This window comes from Megalops cyprinoides, chromosome 24 (assembly GCF_013368585.1).
Source record: "Megalops cyprinoides isolate fMegCyp1 chromosome 24, fMegCyp1.pri, whole genome shotgun sequence".
NCBI lineage: Eukaryota > Metazoa > Chordata > Actinopteri > Elopiformes > Megalopidae > Megalops > Megalops cyprinoides.
In genome coordinates, this window is record NC_050606.1 from 23,829,975 (window position 1) to 23,846,706 (window position 16,732).

Below are 16,732 nucleotides of genomic sequence, written 5' to 3' on the forward strand. Positions count from 1 at the left end.
CCTGGTCCTTACCATTACAGCACACTGCTGCCCTGCTCCTTACCGCTACAGCACCACACTGTTGCTACACCAAGTCTGATAGTTAGTGATGTAATTTTCACACAACATAAATTTAAAAATGTGTATAATTCTTCTTTAATCTCTTGCGCAGTTCACTTTGAGTTCACTCCTTTCAATTTCAGAAGCAATAAAAATTCATTGAGATGTGAGAAACTGTTGAGGTTGAGGAAGTTATCTTATTTTAGCAATGTTCATGTAATAGCATTTTCATTTTGGGATGGCATTCAAATCAGAGTTTCAGATAAATGGACAACAGAAAACCAGTGGACTTTGTGTGCACTGGCCACAGCACCTACATTATGTCAGAGATTCTGCCAACCGGAAAGAAAGAAAGAAAGAAAATCAAACTAGAATTTTCATGAATAACCCATTGGCTCTGTCTCCTTGGTTGTTTACCCTTAGTGCAAAATAAATAACTGTAGCACTCATGCAGTGTTTGTAAGGTTTTGTACATAGGGCTATTAATGTAAGATGAATTCATTTCAGTTTTCCTTCCATTTTCTAATAATTTCCCTTCTGTGTCTTAAAAGATGTATAGGAGTGGAGGGAAAGATACACAACATTCCAGCGGCATATATCAAGCCTGAATGTGACCAGAAAAAAGAAAGTGATACTGAATGAAATCCAGCAAGCATTCAAGCTTGACTGATTGAAGTATTCAGCCTTGGCCAAGACTGGCTTTTCTGGAAAATCAACCAGTATGTTAGGTAATTCTCTTTCAAGCTCATTTAATGTATACCACCACCTATCTGCTCTTTTCTGTCTCTTTCAAAAACCACAGGTAGTTGAGTCCCTTTGTTTAAATAGCCAACCCTACTTTTTCAGGATTCCCCTTTCTTTCCCTCCCCTAAAAGTGCTCCAGTCCCTTTTGAACTGATTCATTGTGAGTAATAATGTAATGCAAGAAAACAAAGAAATTAAAGCAGGAATTTGGTAGTCTGAATAGCTTTTCCTTCTATGCCTGATGATCTCAACAAAAGTTTCATTCTGCCTATCCTTAAATAAACTATACATGTTTGACGTAATGCTGGTGTGGCCAGTGATCTGGATTAGGGACCAGAATATTGCACTGCACTCCTGTGGGGCACTGCAGTTGTCCCTTTCATCAAAGTACCTGAATTATATATGCCCACTTAGTCCTTCCATAGTCCTTTATTAATACTATTGTACCTAAGGTTTAGTTTTATAAGCATTACAAGGGCTGGGACTTCAATAATCAGAAAGTGTTTCCAAATGTCTCACTATGAAAAGGCCAGCAGCACCAGAAGAGGATAAAAGGGAACTGAGTAGCATGGACACTGAAAGAAAATGAAAGCATTTGAATACCTTTCAATATGTGTGTAAGGCCCTTTAAAAAAGGATTTATTTTATTAATGCCTTTCCAATATTAATAAAATGTTAATTGATATTAACACCATATACTGTGTATACTGAAAATTACTACAATTACCATAATCCCTTTCTTCTTTTCCTTTTGTTTAGTAATAATGTATGTTTCCTGCTGGAATTTGTGGAAAAAATAAATAAAGAAAATTTTATGTTGTAACCAATCCTGTGCAGTTTTGAAGTAGTGATGTGTATCAGGCCAATTAGAATTTGGGATGCATTAATCTAGATTCGACTGCCCCTGCTACGTAGAAGAAGAAAGTTGAGGAGTTTTTTGGTTACGGAGTTCACGGTCACAAAGCCGGGAGCTTAAGCTGGTAAATATGTATTTGGAGGTTTATTTTAACATTTTGGAGACTCAATATAGTTAATATACTGGCCCAAGTGTTAATGAGGGTTGTTTTCCTTTTTTGTCTGAGGTGTGTTAAGTATGCTAGCAAGCTAATCACCTTCGTGTTTTTTTTCATTTGTGAAGTGCCGAGTGCTGCAGCATAGTTGTAAATGCAGGTAGAATCGTCGCGTTTCGAACTTTCGTTATTGCAATAAGATATCAGACGGAGTGAAACAGAAGTTTAACAAAGCTAGCGAAGCCGCGTTTGGAAGAACAGTTAGCACGTTAAAGGCTCATCGTCATCTGGATTGCCTGTGTGGCGAGTACAAAAGGGGGGGGGGATTTAATAGTATGACCAGGGAGGTACCAACTACGCCACCCTGGGACTACTACCCAGGGAAATATACACCGGGGTCGACACCAGTTCAACCAATCCTAGGAGGACATGCCAGACACACAAGTTCGCTCACTGAGAGAGGACAGAGACGTGTTTCCAAAATACAACACTTTTATTTGTTCGTGCTATGGTACAAGGTTAAAATTTTACTTTATTAAAAGAGTACATTAAAATGCCAATGCGGAGAGGGCCTCGGTCAGCCACGGGGAGGCAGACTACAGTAGTGTGTATCCAGAAGTGAAATACTCACGCCAGTGCTTCAAAGAGAAAAAAACAGGTGTACCTTCTGTGAACTCCAGTGCAACCTATAAGCAAACCATGCAGTGCCGGGACCTCACCACCGAGTGCCTAGCCTCCCCCACAGGAGAACCTCAGCACCTACTCAAAAGAAAGAAACAAAAAACCAAATCAAGAACAAACCCAACATAATACAACTCAAACAGAAACTCCAAAAAAAGACCAATCAGCTCACAGCTCCGTGTTTGCGGGAGTTGCCATTTCATAAGGTCAAGAATGTTGTTAGGAGGGGGGGGGTACACACAAAGTCCGACCCAGCTAACCAAGGTAATTATCGTTACCCCTTTTTTTTCTTTAGGTGCCAACAGTTGCGATCACCAGTACCGAGATACTAGCTGCGCCGATGAAAGAGTTCTCCCCCCCACGCACTCGCTGCGACACGGAGGAGACGAGCTGCCGAACACACCAGCCCAATTGGGTTTAACCAATAAGCACGACAAAACACAAAACGACCCCACAGGCACATATACGAAAATGAGAAAAAATCATACGAACAAACGCAAACAAAACAATACACCGACCAACCCACAAAGGCAGTTTGTTTAAAGGACACAGTCTAATAGCAACGAACACTAACAGCAAGGGCAATATTCAGGGCATGAAAACTAACGAAAGGCAAAGCAGCAGTGGCAGTCTTCCTGTTAAGACAACAACATCACTTACACAGGAGGTAAAAACGGGAGGCGCCAAACAACTCATGGTACTACTGCTCTAACGGCTACCTGTTGAACCACTCATAAAATTGAAGTTTTACCTGCCCGATGGGCTTAGCTGCTCCTATGGAGAGAGGCAATGAACCGGGGTAGGAAAAGGAGAACAGCCACCGCAAAACTCTTCAACCTCAGGATACCAGCAACGACCTGTTGAGTGCAGTATATTGTTACCGTGAAAGTAATGGAAGCCTGCCCACAACACCCGATCGACAAATGCACGTCAAGTCAGGAACCTACCTCAGATCAGGAATATGATGGCACATAGACACCAAAGGGATGCAGAGGAGCAGTTCAGCTCCGTGCCTCTTACCTGGCCTATATATACCTGCCTTGTGTGGCAAGTTAATTGTTTGCCGGCTAACTTCCGCAGCAGCATAGCAGGGGGCGTGATCGCAAACAAGCACTACGGTGGCTGCAATGGTCATTCCATTCTACCGGTTACACCTGCTACTACAGAAATTTACCCTCCAGTGGCTACATCCTGCTCGCCCCGCATCTGCTGAACTCGTGCCTACACGGCTTTATTTGTGAAGCCCAATTAACTTTTCATCCACCGGGGTGAGCATGACTGTAACAGCCTGAATGATCTTTTATTTTGTTTCTGTTGGATTTTCATTCGCCATTGGGAATAGCACGAACTGTGGATTTTCGCATGTGCACCAACGTAAAGGGCCCCAACGTTTTCATGCAAGTTTGCTAACTTATAATAGAGACTCACTGAACTGATTTTGACTGTGTACTAAGTGTGTTTTGCATTGTAATCGGTGTTCATTGCAACCTGACCACTTAGACTATTGTAAATTCTTTTCTTCCCTAAACGGGATTAATAGCGCCATTTTGTATTTACTGGGTTGCCTAATGTGGCGTGTTTGTTGAGAGCGTTGAGCTGCCATATTTCTCTGGATAGCATACTTTTCAGTTCATCACACAACTGTGTACCAAGGTGACAAAATTGAGTTGAAACTTCATGTTTCGTACTTCATATTTTATATTTAGACAATTACATTTTATTTTACCATTGACCATTTACTTTGGCATTTCCTCATACATGCTCTATACAGTGAAATCTGTAAATAAAAACAATACAAAAATATTCAATGTCTGTGTTCTTAACTAAACACTACTGTACATGGCTCTGAAACAAATAAACATTGCCGTTTTGTAGCAATAGGTAGTAGTTACCATGGCTACTAGCATTGCCATTAACTTATGTAAAATAAACAAATCGCTACTAAGATAACTTATCAGACATCATTTTTTAACTAAATTGTTACTAATGTATGTTCAGACATGTCAGATAACGGCATTGCCTTTAAGATGCTTCACAGTAGCTTATATTATGATTGTGCCTCACATATCTCTTACTTATCTGCTGAGCCAGAAACAGTAAGTGACTGAAGTGACGGCAATAGCTATATATGTTAGCCCCAATGGCCTTTTTAAACAAGAGAGGATGTGCTTGTGCAGGTAGTTAGCAACATTAATTAGTGTGCTGGCTGGAAACATTAATTAGTGTTCCACCCACTTTGGAATTAGAAAGAACTATCACCTGGTTAACTAACATTAGCTGGTTAAATCCAAAGAAGCATGACCAAGCTTACCAACAGAAAGCCTCACGTGGAGGAAAATGCATTGCTACATATAAGTGACAAGCAATTGTTTAGAGATCAGCCTACAATTTCATAAAATGTTAATTAACTTTAGTTACCATAGGTAACGCTAGATTTACAATATACGCTAGGGTGTAAAAACTTAACTGGATAGCTACAAATATCTTCGGATAATGTTGACCATTTAGAACGGTGACCATCCTCCACCACCTACTCAGCAAGGTGCAGCTGAATTACAAATAAACTTTATAATTAACACCCACTAGTAACCAGAAAACAGTACTCACTTTTGTCAGACGGCTTCCACACTTTGTTGACCAATCAGGAGAGAGAAAATACCAGTGAGAAACATTACACCCTGAAAAAAACCACAAGCTCAAAATGAAGTCATGGTCATTTAATTATTTAAGTATTTAATTTTAACAATCCATACCCACAATTTAGTAATTCATTTCCAGAGTTCTATCTATGAAAGCAATTTAAAATTGTACCCTCAAATTATCCGGCTGTGTGGAGCCCTGGTTTGTCATGAAATCAAGCAGAGACAAATTGATTGAATTTTCACTTTAATTCAGGGTTGAAACACATAGATATTGTTAAATGCTATATATCAAGTAACACTAAATTTGAAAAGGGTACAATACATTATTAAAAAGAAATTGCTTTTTTGTAAACACTACAATAGCTTGGTAGAAGTGGTGCCATACATCAAATGCAAACTGCAAGGATCCAAGGCTCAGTGCCAACTGAATAGGCTACATGTAAGTAAAAAGGATGTGTGTCTAATCCTCTCAATATATCACCCAAGCATATCAGACAGACAGAGAAGTAGGAGGCTGAAAAGAAGCTCAGGGACAAGGGCTGAACTTTGTGTGGCACATCAGCTAATATGACAAAGCCATTTGGTGTCTGCATTGACAGCGCCATTGATGCCTCCTCCAAAAGAGTACTGTGACTTAATGGATACACTCCAGCAGTAATCCTAACGTAATAGGGGCCTAATTCCTAGAGTATGTGGGAAATGTTAGTGACTAACATATAGTTCGAATAGACATGGGGACAAAACATAGTTGCCTCTGGGACATCCTGCGGTACATGCACTACATGCTGATGATTTTCAGCACAGCCATAGTTCAGGCAATCAATAAAATGACAGCTGGTGGGTAGGGCTGTGATGGTAATGATTTTTTCTTCCTGTGGTAATAAAGCAACAAATTACCGCGATTTAGCGGTTTAGGTTACACAATAATGGCATCTGAAGCAGCATGAACAGGTAGGCTATATGTAGCCGCATTAAAACAGTTTTAATTATTTTTCAAATGAAATGACAAATAAGAAGATGGTAAGGGAACATTAGGCTAATGGTTTTTAAACATGCGACGTAATTGAACATTCATGATGTCGGTAGGCTATCTACTACAATCACTGCTTGTATAAAGTGCTGCAAAAAATCAAAATGTACTCATTCTTTATTTTACGGTCTTTTATTTTAAATGGCAAACGCAGATGTGCTGAACAGCAAATTTCGTTTTAACCCTTTCGCGCATACTGTCACACTGGTGTGATTAGCTGTTTAGCGCATATGGTAAAACTGGTGCAATTAGAACACTAGATTGGAGAAATTCTAGCTAATTTTAGCTTTGAGGAAAAAATATGCTAATTGAATCTATAAGAAACTTAACGCAAATGAAAACATAATGAACCATATAAGGTAACACGCGCACTACATACCATAACAAATAAGTTACATGCGAAAGGGTTAAAACAAAATTTGCCATTCAGCACATCTGCATTTGCCACGCCTTTCAGTAATTCATCCAGGTAAATATCCGTGCTGGAATTAGGAAGGAAGTTGCGGTCAAACTTGATAATATGATTAATTTGCGTTAAAACATTAACGCGTTAAAGTTTCCAGATTAATCACATCAATGCGTTAACGTTGACATAAATATTTGCGGTAATGAGCTCAACCCCGCGGTAGGCGTCTCATGACTGCGGTATTGCGGTGATGCGGTTATCGTCACAGCCCTACTGGTGGGGTTTCCTGCAAAAGAAATGTGCAGATTTTTGGCCTGAGCAGTTCCATAAACTCAAAGATGACAGCTATTATGATAGGGACTTTTTGGACAAGAATTTACTGATCTTATGCTTCTTGGGTATCATTCAGGTATGGTCTAATTTATCTGCACCTGTAGAATCATAGATAACACACTCAACAGTCAATTTATTTCAAAAACTACACCAGAGAAATTAAGTAATTTAAGTGTCTAAGGAGAAGGGATCAATTCAGTGGCATTACATCTGTGATACACTGAAAATAAAAACCCTGTATACCTGCAAAAATAATTGCAAAGTAATGGCATTTAACATTACCTGCACAAAAGCACAGGAATCATCTGAGGCAATCCTCTGGACAGTGGCAGATGTATTTCTTCAAGAAATTCATGATCATTTCTTCCCGCCTGTTTTGGTTGTCATGTTGGAAAGAAGCAATTGCTTTCATTGAAGTTGGGGTTAGATTTCCCAGGACTTCATTCCAGCCTCCAGCCTCTCAACTCCTGGATAATTTCTTTGTGAGCAATGTCCACCAGTATTCTTGACCAGTTTTCTTGTGTGCCTTCACATCGGCCTTCCCATTGTGAATTTCCAAAAAAAAAAATCTATTAATTGAAGGGAAATCGCTTTTGGTCTGTTCTAGAATATTCCTTCTCTCATTTGGGATGATTTGTATGAATGTTGCCAAAATCTTTTCATTTGTATATCTTTTTATATCAGACACTGGAAGAGAAATGGCTTGGCTAAAGATATTGTGAAGTGTCCCACTGTTGTTACCAAAGACCATTACTTTTGCAACTGCTTCCCATGAATCTTTCATGTCATGACATGTCATTGGTATCTTTATGGCATTACCATTGGTGGATTGCTTGAAGAATGTTTCCCAATATTCACCAAGGGCATCATGCATTACCAAGCTACCAAGCATCCTCCATTGTCTTCACCCCTTTCTGTGCTTCCATTTAGTAGAACCATTTCAATTTCAACCAGCAGACCATCAACAGGTACAAGGCCTTACTGAAATGCTGTGTTCATCACTTTGATGATGCACTTAATCACAGTGTTGGTGTGGAATGGGAGTGCTTCTAATGGGAGTGTGTCATCCCCCAAGCCATGGCCATCTTCCAACAGTGCATATCCTATTTGGATTTCAGCATCCATTGATATGGAGGGCCATTGGAGCTGTTTTGGTGTTTCATTCAGGGGGATATTTCACTGTGTTCCCTACTCTGATTCCATCACCATGTAAAGATGTTACAGTGGTGATGTTAGAGTGTTGCAGAATGTTCACAGCTGCAGCGGAGGTTGACTCTTATCTTGTGCTTCAGAATCTGTGAATGACACCTATACCAAATCCTCATCTATGACAATGATGGGGTCTTCCTGAATGTTCTCAGATGCAATGGAAGTTGATGTTTTCTTTGCTGCAGAATCTATGTGTATAACTTTCTTTGTGGCAAGGTACAGCCTCAGAACCTTCATCTTTCTGAGGTCATACTGTCCTGCTAGTGTTGTTGCTGGGTCTGTTCTTCAGTTCTTCAGGAAAATCGTGCACTAAGAATTCAAAGTCTATCAAGTTACCAAGCTTTGACATTCCATTGGGAAAGAAACAGCCCTTTTCTGGTTTCTATTATTTCAACCATGTTTTTGTGCTTTTAAATAACTCACACTGTTTCACTCTAACTGGACAGAAGGAGTCTTCAATCTATACAAACCAGCCTACCTGAAAATCACTCCAACATCTGTGTTCGCTGTAAGCTTCTCAGACTGATCACTGGAATGAATAGACTGTCTTGCTTTAATCTGTTGTAATTTTTCCAGTAAATTTTCAGCAGACTTTGACATTGTATTGAGATTTTAAGCAACCACCTCATGTCTGCAAAACTGTCATATTACAATTACAGATTCTCAAGATCTATTGGGACAATTCCTTATAATTCCTTATCTGTCATTCTGCCAATGGCAATGCAGTCGATCTGTAAACCCAAAATCAAAATTTTGTTCATTATTTTTAACATCTTTGTGTGTTTGTCTCCATTAATAAAGACAGTTGATGGAAAAAAACTGAAACACCAAGGCAGCTGTTAAGAAAATAGAACAAAATCTAACAACAACGACGTAACAAATTCTTCTGTTCTGAGTGGATCAGAGCTGCAGTTAGTAGCTTGTCTGAGTCCTATGTAAGGCCAGAAGTGTCACAGGTAATGATGTTGGCCATTAGAATTGTTGCTGAGTGATGAAATCTTTGGTTGGAATATTGCTAGCCTAGTTCACATATGTTACATAAGAATGTGCAAAACCTAGGACCAAAACCAAAGGCCCTGCTATATCATTATGTGGTGGTTAACTGCAGAGCTTTACATTGTTCAGAGATTAAAAAAATGAATAAACTACTATCTCTTTGTGGAAAATGATCATATGGATATATACCCTATATTTCCTAACTTCTCATTAATGAATGTCAGCATGTCAGGGCTCAGGCAGGGACTCAAGCGCAGACAGCGGAATGGGGTGCACAACGCGAAGTTTAATAAAGGCAAGACGGGGAATCCAGAAGACGTAGTCAAAACAGGCGAAGTCAGCAAACCAGAGAAACACGGCAACAGTACCAAAAGTCAGATCCAAAAACGTAGTCAAGAAAACAGGCAAGGGTTCAGAAAAACAGTAAGCAAGCAGGCAGGCAGAACAGGAACAAACGGCTCGTAGCGACACAGACGAACTGAGACGAACTCGCGATGAGACAGAAACAAACGAGGAATATATAGGGCAAGGCAGATAACAAGATGGGGTTCAGGTGTGCAGGTAGGCGGGTGGAGCCAGTCAGATGACCAGGTGGGCGGAGAGCAGGGCAGGGCTGGAACACAGGGAAAAACAAAAGCACATGGACAGGGAAGACAACAAAAACCAAAACAAACCCGGCTAGGGAGCCGCAGTCCTGACACAGCATTGTCTTGTCTAAACCTCTCTGTTCTCTGATGAATGTTGTTTCTCAAGACTACTCATTGAAACCTAGCAAAAGAAAGAAAGAAACAAAAACATTGCAAAAGATAGAGAGACACATTCATAATAATTACTTTTATTGACTAAATCCATGATTTAATATCCTGCATGTTCTTGCCTATACAAGACAAACAGCAGCTGGCTTATTAAAAGTGATTATGGACATGTGGAGTCTACTGTTACACTACTAAGACTATGCATCATAGTACAATATATACTATAATACATAGACCGACTACCTCACTTAACACACACCATAGCCATCTCTGTATGGTAGCTGCTACTATGACTACAAAACCACTTATAAATACAAAAGTTCATAATAATAGTAATAATATGAGAAAGAAAGCATTGCTGTCGTGTTTTGGGAGACAGGCCTACTGTCAAATGGGACCTGAATACCTTCAACTCTGCCCTCCCCCTAAATCAGCCTGCAGAGTAGAGACTGTAGACACTACCACAGAAACCAACATCAAAGTTCAGTTCAGTTCAATTTTGCTTTATAGGCATGAATTATATTGTGTAAATATTGCTAAAGCACACAATATGCATAAACACATACGTGTACATATGCATACATACAGTGGTGCTTGAAAGTTTGTGAACCCTTTAGAATTTTCTATATTTCTGCATAAATATGACCTAAAACATCAGATTTTCACACAAGTCCTAAAAGTAGATAAAGAGAACCCAATTAAACAAATGAGCAGAGGTAGACACCCCGGCTTCAGAAAGTAAAAGTCCTGCCACGTATTTGTTCCACCTACGCACTACACCAGCTGAATTTAATTAGCACAACTCTTCAGCCAGGTAGAGGAGCTAATTAGTGAAATCACCTTGTTTAGTGAATGGCTAAAACATGGTAGGACTTTTACTTTCTGAAGCCGGGGTGCCCACCTCTGCAAATGAGACAAAAATATTATACTTGGTCGTTTATTTATTGAGGAAAATGATCCAATATTACATATCTTGACTAAAACGAGATGGCATCCACCCCTCGAGGGAGGGTGCAGCTATCATCTCTAGTAACATGGGTCATAGTCTGAATTCCACTAAACCTTGACTTATCAGGGCCAAGGCCAGGCAGCAGACTTTCTGTCCTACACAGATGTCTGCTTTTTCCCTGGAACCACCACTTAAAAATCCCATAGAGACAGTGTCTGTTCCACGACCCTCCATCCCAAACTTCTTAAAAACATCCAGTAGGGGCATTTGTGCTGATAATTTGATAAAAATTAAGTCTGACAAACCTGAAAGTACTACCTGTAGACAAATGGTCCTTAAGATTGGGTTAATAAATATCAGATCGCTACAACCTAAAGCTTTATTAATAAACAAATTGATTACTGATCACCAATTTGATATCTTATGCCTGACTGAAACATGGCTTAAACCTAATGACTTTGTTGCTCTCAACGAATCAACTCCTCCCAGTTATTGTAATCACCACGTCCCTCGACCTACTGGTAGAGGTGGCGGCGTTGCTGCTATACACAGCTCCAAACTCTGTGCCACCCTTAAACCTGGCTATAACTTCCATTCATTTGAACTATTAGTACTTAGCTTTGCACATCCTGACAAGACTGCATTTCAGCTATTTACCCTTGTTATAGTTTACAGGCCACCTGGCCCTTACAGTGTTTTCTTATCGGAATTTGCCAATTTTCTATCTGACCTGGTTGTCAATATAGAAAAAGCTGTAATAGTAGGCGACTTTAATGTCCATATGGATAATGAACATGACCCGTTCAGAACAGCATTTTTGTCCATCATCGAATCCATTGGACTCTATCAAGCTGTGGACAAACCCACACATTACCGCAACCATACTCTTGATTTGGTCCTCACATATGGAGCAGACATTAACCAGGTGGAAATTATGCCACACAATCCTGTGTTATCCGACCACTATCTCATCTCTTTCAATTTACCACTAACGTGCTTCACATACTCGGAGCCTAGATTTTATTCCAGGTGCACGTTTTGCTCTCTTACAGCAAATGCCTTTATCGACGAGCTCCCTACATCATACTACCTGCACAACGAAATCTCCTCTAGTTTATGTTCAAACCCTAGCTCAACTGAAATTAATCTAGTCGTGGACAGAATCGACTCTACTTTGTGTAAAACTCTAGATGCCGTTGCTCCCCTCAAAAGGAAGAAAATCACAGACAAGAAGCTAGCACCTTGGAATTTTAGCCCATTCCTCTGTACAGAACAGCTTCAACTCTGGGATGTTGGTGGGTTTCCTCACACGAACTGCTCGTTTCAAGTCCTTCCACAACATTTCTATAGGATTAAGGTCAGGACTTTGACTTGGCCATTCCAAAACATTAACCTTATTCTTCCTTAACCATTCTTTAGTAGAGCGACTTGTGTGCTTAGGGTCATCGTCTTGCTGCATGACCGACATTCTCTTGAGATTCAGTTCACTGACAGATGTCCTGATATTTTCCTTTAAAATTCGCTGGTATAATTCAGAATTCATTATTCCATCAATGATGGCAAGCCGTCCTGGCCCAGATGCAGCAAAACAGGCCCAAACCATGATACTACCACCACCATGTTTCACAGATGGGATAAGGTTCTTATACTGGAGTGCAGTTTTTTTTCCTTTCTCCAAACATAACGCTTCTCATTTAAACCAAAAATTTCTACTTTGGTCTCATCCGTCCACAAAACTTTGTTTTGTATGGATAAAACTGTGAAATTAATAAACGTAAATGGAGCACATATTCGTGTAATTGGTGGACGGCATAAATAAGTTCTGGAAGAAAAAATGGGATTGGCTGATCCCTGGAGAATATGGTAAAACTGTTTATAGAGAGTTAATAATTACTGGTGGTCATGCACTGTTAGGCTATGGCATGCTGAAATCTACTGTATTCATCCTTCCCATAGGAGGACCTGCAGGTTTTCATTATCTGACATGACGTTAAGTTATTGATAATTTGGGAGATGCAAATGATAGAATTTCTGAATATTTTTCACAATGTAAGAGGAAGTGCATCTCTGTGTCTGCACCTCCTGTCTCACAGTGGCATGTCTGCTCGTCTTTTGCTAAGTGAGCCTGTACTTGGTCAAGATTTGTCTGTGCTTTGTATCACTGACCGTGAAGGCATACTCTGCTCCTGTGTAATCTGTGTTTGGGGCCCATTAGCAATTAAACTGAGTTTGTGTTTCGGTTTCATTATCCCAGTGTTCCAGATATTATATTTTTGTTTGTCTTAAAGTTTGGGTTACTCTTCTTCCATTTATTGCTGGTTAGCAGTGCTGTTCTTAAACCTATGTGTGCTAGTTGTTACTGGGGTAGTTGAATTTCCGTATATTGCATTGAACCAGTCTGATTCTGCCCTCCAATGCAGTGGTTAGGGTTTTCATTTGTATAAGGAATTTAGTGTAGTTTGGACTGTGTAGACCCCATACTTCACTCTCCTATAATGAAATGGGCAGGATCTAGGGTGTAGGTTTGATTTGGAAAGTGGTGGGGACATATATTTGGCAGGGAGTCTGGGGGTCCTACTCCAGAAAATTTTGGAATTTTTCATTGCATTTCCTGAAATTATGCTAATGCTCCTCTTCTTTGGCCAACAGGTATAATGCCAACATGAGAAGAACAAGAACAGATAATGTTACCTAAGTCAAAATAATAGCACAAAATCACCCTACAGCACACCCTGTCACAACAACATTTAGTTTGCTAGCTAACTACGTTATCTGTTAATGTTAGCTAAGTATATTATCTACTAGTATAATGTTAATATGCCTAACTGTTTGTACAGTGCTAATGTTAGCAGGACTATTACAATTCCTGGTCTGTATGCCTAGGACAGCTGACTGTGTCTTTCATATCACTGAACAATCAACGTTAAGTGTTTAATTTGATACCGGTACCATAACGTTATAATCACAGAAGGCAAAGCACCTGTGACAGACAGCCTAGAATGTGCTCTAGCGAGGTGTCCCCTCTGCCTAAGCGCAGAGCACAATGCGCTGTTTCCATCCAAAATGCACTCCAGCAATCACATCGCTGCATGCACAGGAGGTGGGAACAAAGCGAACAAACACCAATAGAATTTCTCATCCAGGGGGAACATGAGGGAGTTAACCCTTTGTAGAGCCGATGGAAATTTTATTTGATTTAAACGCATATGCAGTGAATATCAAAATAGTGGTGTGGAAAATTTTAGGCAATCAGAAAAGTGGTAGGGACATATCCCCACCATCTCTACCATAAATTACACCCATGGGCAGGATGATGCTGTCAGATGTGTCAGACGAGATTTTAATAGGAATATCTGTTTTGTAGAATTTTCTGTTTAATGCATAGAATGCTTGACAGGCTTTCATTTTTATGTATTCACTGCCTGACCAAGTTCCCTGAAACACTGATTTTTAGGCCATGGGTTTCATAACTTGAGTTATGAGTGCTCTAGAGTGAAGAAGTGTCTGCTTTGATATCTGGGCTTTTTTGTGTGGCATAGCTAGCTGGTTGGACGCTCAATGCGCGGTTACCAGGCAACCAGCTACTCGGTTGGCGGTCAGGAAACGCAATCAATTCCCTATCCCTATAAATAGGTTGTGGTAGCCAAAGAGAAAAGAGAATGTCTTACCTGTTTGGTTCCGGTTTTCCCCTGGGCACTCTGAATACATGTCCCGAGAAGGTAGGCTGGCGTCTTCATCCACTTGTCGTACTGCTTTTGGCAAATCTGACGAGCCTTGTCCATTCTAGGTTCCTGTGGACAGACGGGCGCTGCTTGATTGAGATCGCTGTCATTATATTCCCAAGGTAAAGTGACAAACTAAATAACGGCATCAAGATGTAAAATCTCTGTAGTTGAGTGTCGGTTTCCCTGGCTCTTTACCCTCTTAATTCTTGCAACGATAGCTACATGAAGCATTCTACTCCGCATGTTATATATTGCACAAAGTGGGGAGAACCTGCTAAGAAAAGATTACGTCGAGATACTACTCGTTTTAACTGCTTTTCCTATTTTTGTTTTTAGGATGGCTGGCTGCTATTTTGCCTGTGTGTTTTAGCTAGCTAGCTTTTATCAATTGTTGCCTAGCGCATATCGTGTCACCAGACCCACGGACTTGCCACATAGCGTACTAGCCACTTAGCTAGCTAGCTAGCTAGCTAGCAAGCAAGCCCTCTTTCCCAGTAGCTAGCGAGCGACGGGTTGTTTACATTCTGTGTGGTGTCGGCTATCGATAACCTTTAGCTTATTGGACAAACCAACTGTAGAGTTGGGGCTCGGCCTCCGTTTTTGTTTTAAAATTGTTTTCTTTTTGGTTGAGTGTGTGCGCGGTGTGAGACTCCGTGTCGGTGGAGACGGGTGACCGCGCACTTCGGAAGGGGATCTTTTGTTCACTTAAGTGTGGGTGTGCGTGTGCAGACATTGAGTCACCTGAGGTTGTTTCACTTACTTGTACTTCACCATTTTGCAGTGTGTGAGTGTCGGCCACGGTCACGTGTGCTTGGTTGGTCCCTTTCCGGTAAGTCACTGACTCTCCCCGGTAGCTCTCTCACCCGCAGGCATTACAGCCGTACCTCCCCTACTGGCGTGGAGGAGGAGCAACTATTTTTTTTTCTATTGATGAAATCTGTGTGTTTTAATACTTGTGTTTGCTTTTGCTGGAATTCACGTCTCTGGTTGCTTCATTAAATTGAAGGGGCCTGTGTATGAAACCAACGTGTTACTACAAAGGGGGAGAGAATTAATTCTTTGGGTGGAACTCCCAAGGTGGCGTAGTTTGCATAGTAGCTCCTGCTACATTCGGAAGATCATTATTTTTAATATTGTAAAATTAACTGTAAAAGCCTAGTCCTTACAGTATGTCTCCAGCCAAGCCAGGTGTTTCTGCAGTCCCTCTGCTGTGGGTGACAGCAGTACCAGGTCATCTGCATAGATAAGAAATTTGACTTTTGCGTCATTTAGGTTGAAGCCAGGGGCTGTAGATTGTTCCAACAACATTGTTAACTCATCGCGGTAAATTTTGAATTTTGTGTCTCAAAACACAGCCTTGCCTCACCCCATGCCCTTGAGTGAGGAATTCTGTTCTTTTTTTTCTTTGCCAAGTTTTATTCAGTACTTGTTTTTTTACATAAATAGATTTGATTACATCATAAACTTTACCCTCCACATCACTTTGAAGAATTTTATAATATAAGCTGTCATATCAAAAATGTATCAAACGCTTTTTTAATATCAATGAAGCATGCAAATATTTTCCTTTATTTTTTGGTGAACATACTGATTTATTAGGGTGTGTAGGGTATACATTTGACCAGTTGTTCAGTGATTTGGTAAGAAGCTAATCTGACACTTACTTAACACATCTTTTGGTAATGAAGGCTTGTTTTAGGGCATTGAAAATGCAGCAGAAACCCCAGACTGCTGCTCACACAGCTGCCTCTGTTTTTTTTTTTTTTGGGGGGGGGATCAAATTTGTCTGTGTTGTGATATATTGAGGATAAACTCCCTTACTTCTAGATTTCAGGGGAGCAGCAAGCTTCTAGAAACAGATTGAGCAATTAAACTAATTAAATGTTTAAGCATTTCCATTATGACAATTTGCTGTCTAACCCATACAAAAAGGTTTCTATCTTCTCTTCCCTGTTCAGTCTTCCCTCTCCCCCATCCCCTCTGAAGATTGCAGACATTCAAAACTCCCTCCAGACACAATAGCCCTCTTCTGACTCCTTCTTTTCAATCCATCCACTAAGCTCTCTCCACTTTCAGATGTTGATGTCGCTCAGCTCCTGACATCACACTGACGTACCACCTATCTCTCCACTATCTCTCCAAGCCTTCTCCCATGCATCTACTCTCTGATTAATTTATCACTCAGGAAGCCTTCAAGAAGGCTCACTGTCATA

At 40.4% G+C, this 16,732-nt stretch overlaps 1 long non-coding RNA gene across 1 annotated transcript; it reads left to right on the forward strand.

The window, feature by feature from the left end:
* The first annotated feature begins 14,457 nt into the window (after positions 1-14,457).
* LOC118770853 lies at positions 14,458-15,324 on the forward strand. The gene is made up of 3 exons (XR_005004579.1): positions 14,458-14,513; positions 14,582-14,638; positions 15,301-15,324. It is a non-coding gene; the product is annotated as an uncharacterized LOC118770853 (long non-coding RNA).
* Positions 15,325-16,732: the final 1,408 nt, after the last annotated feature.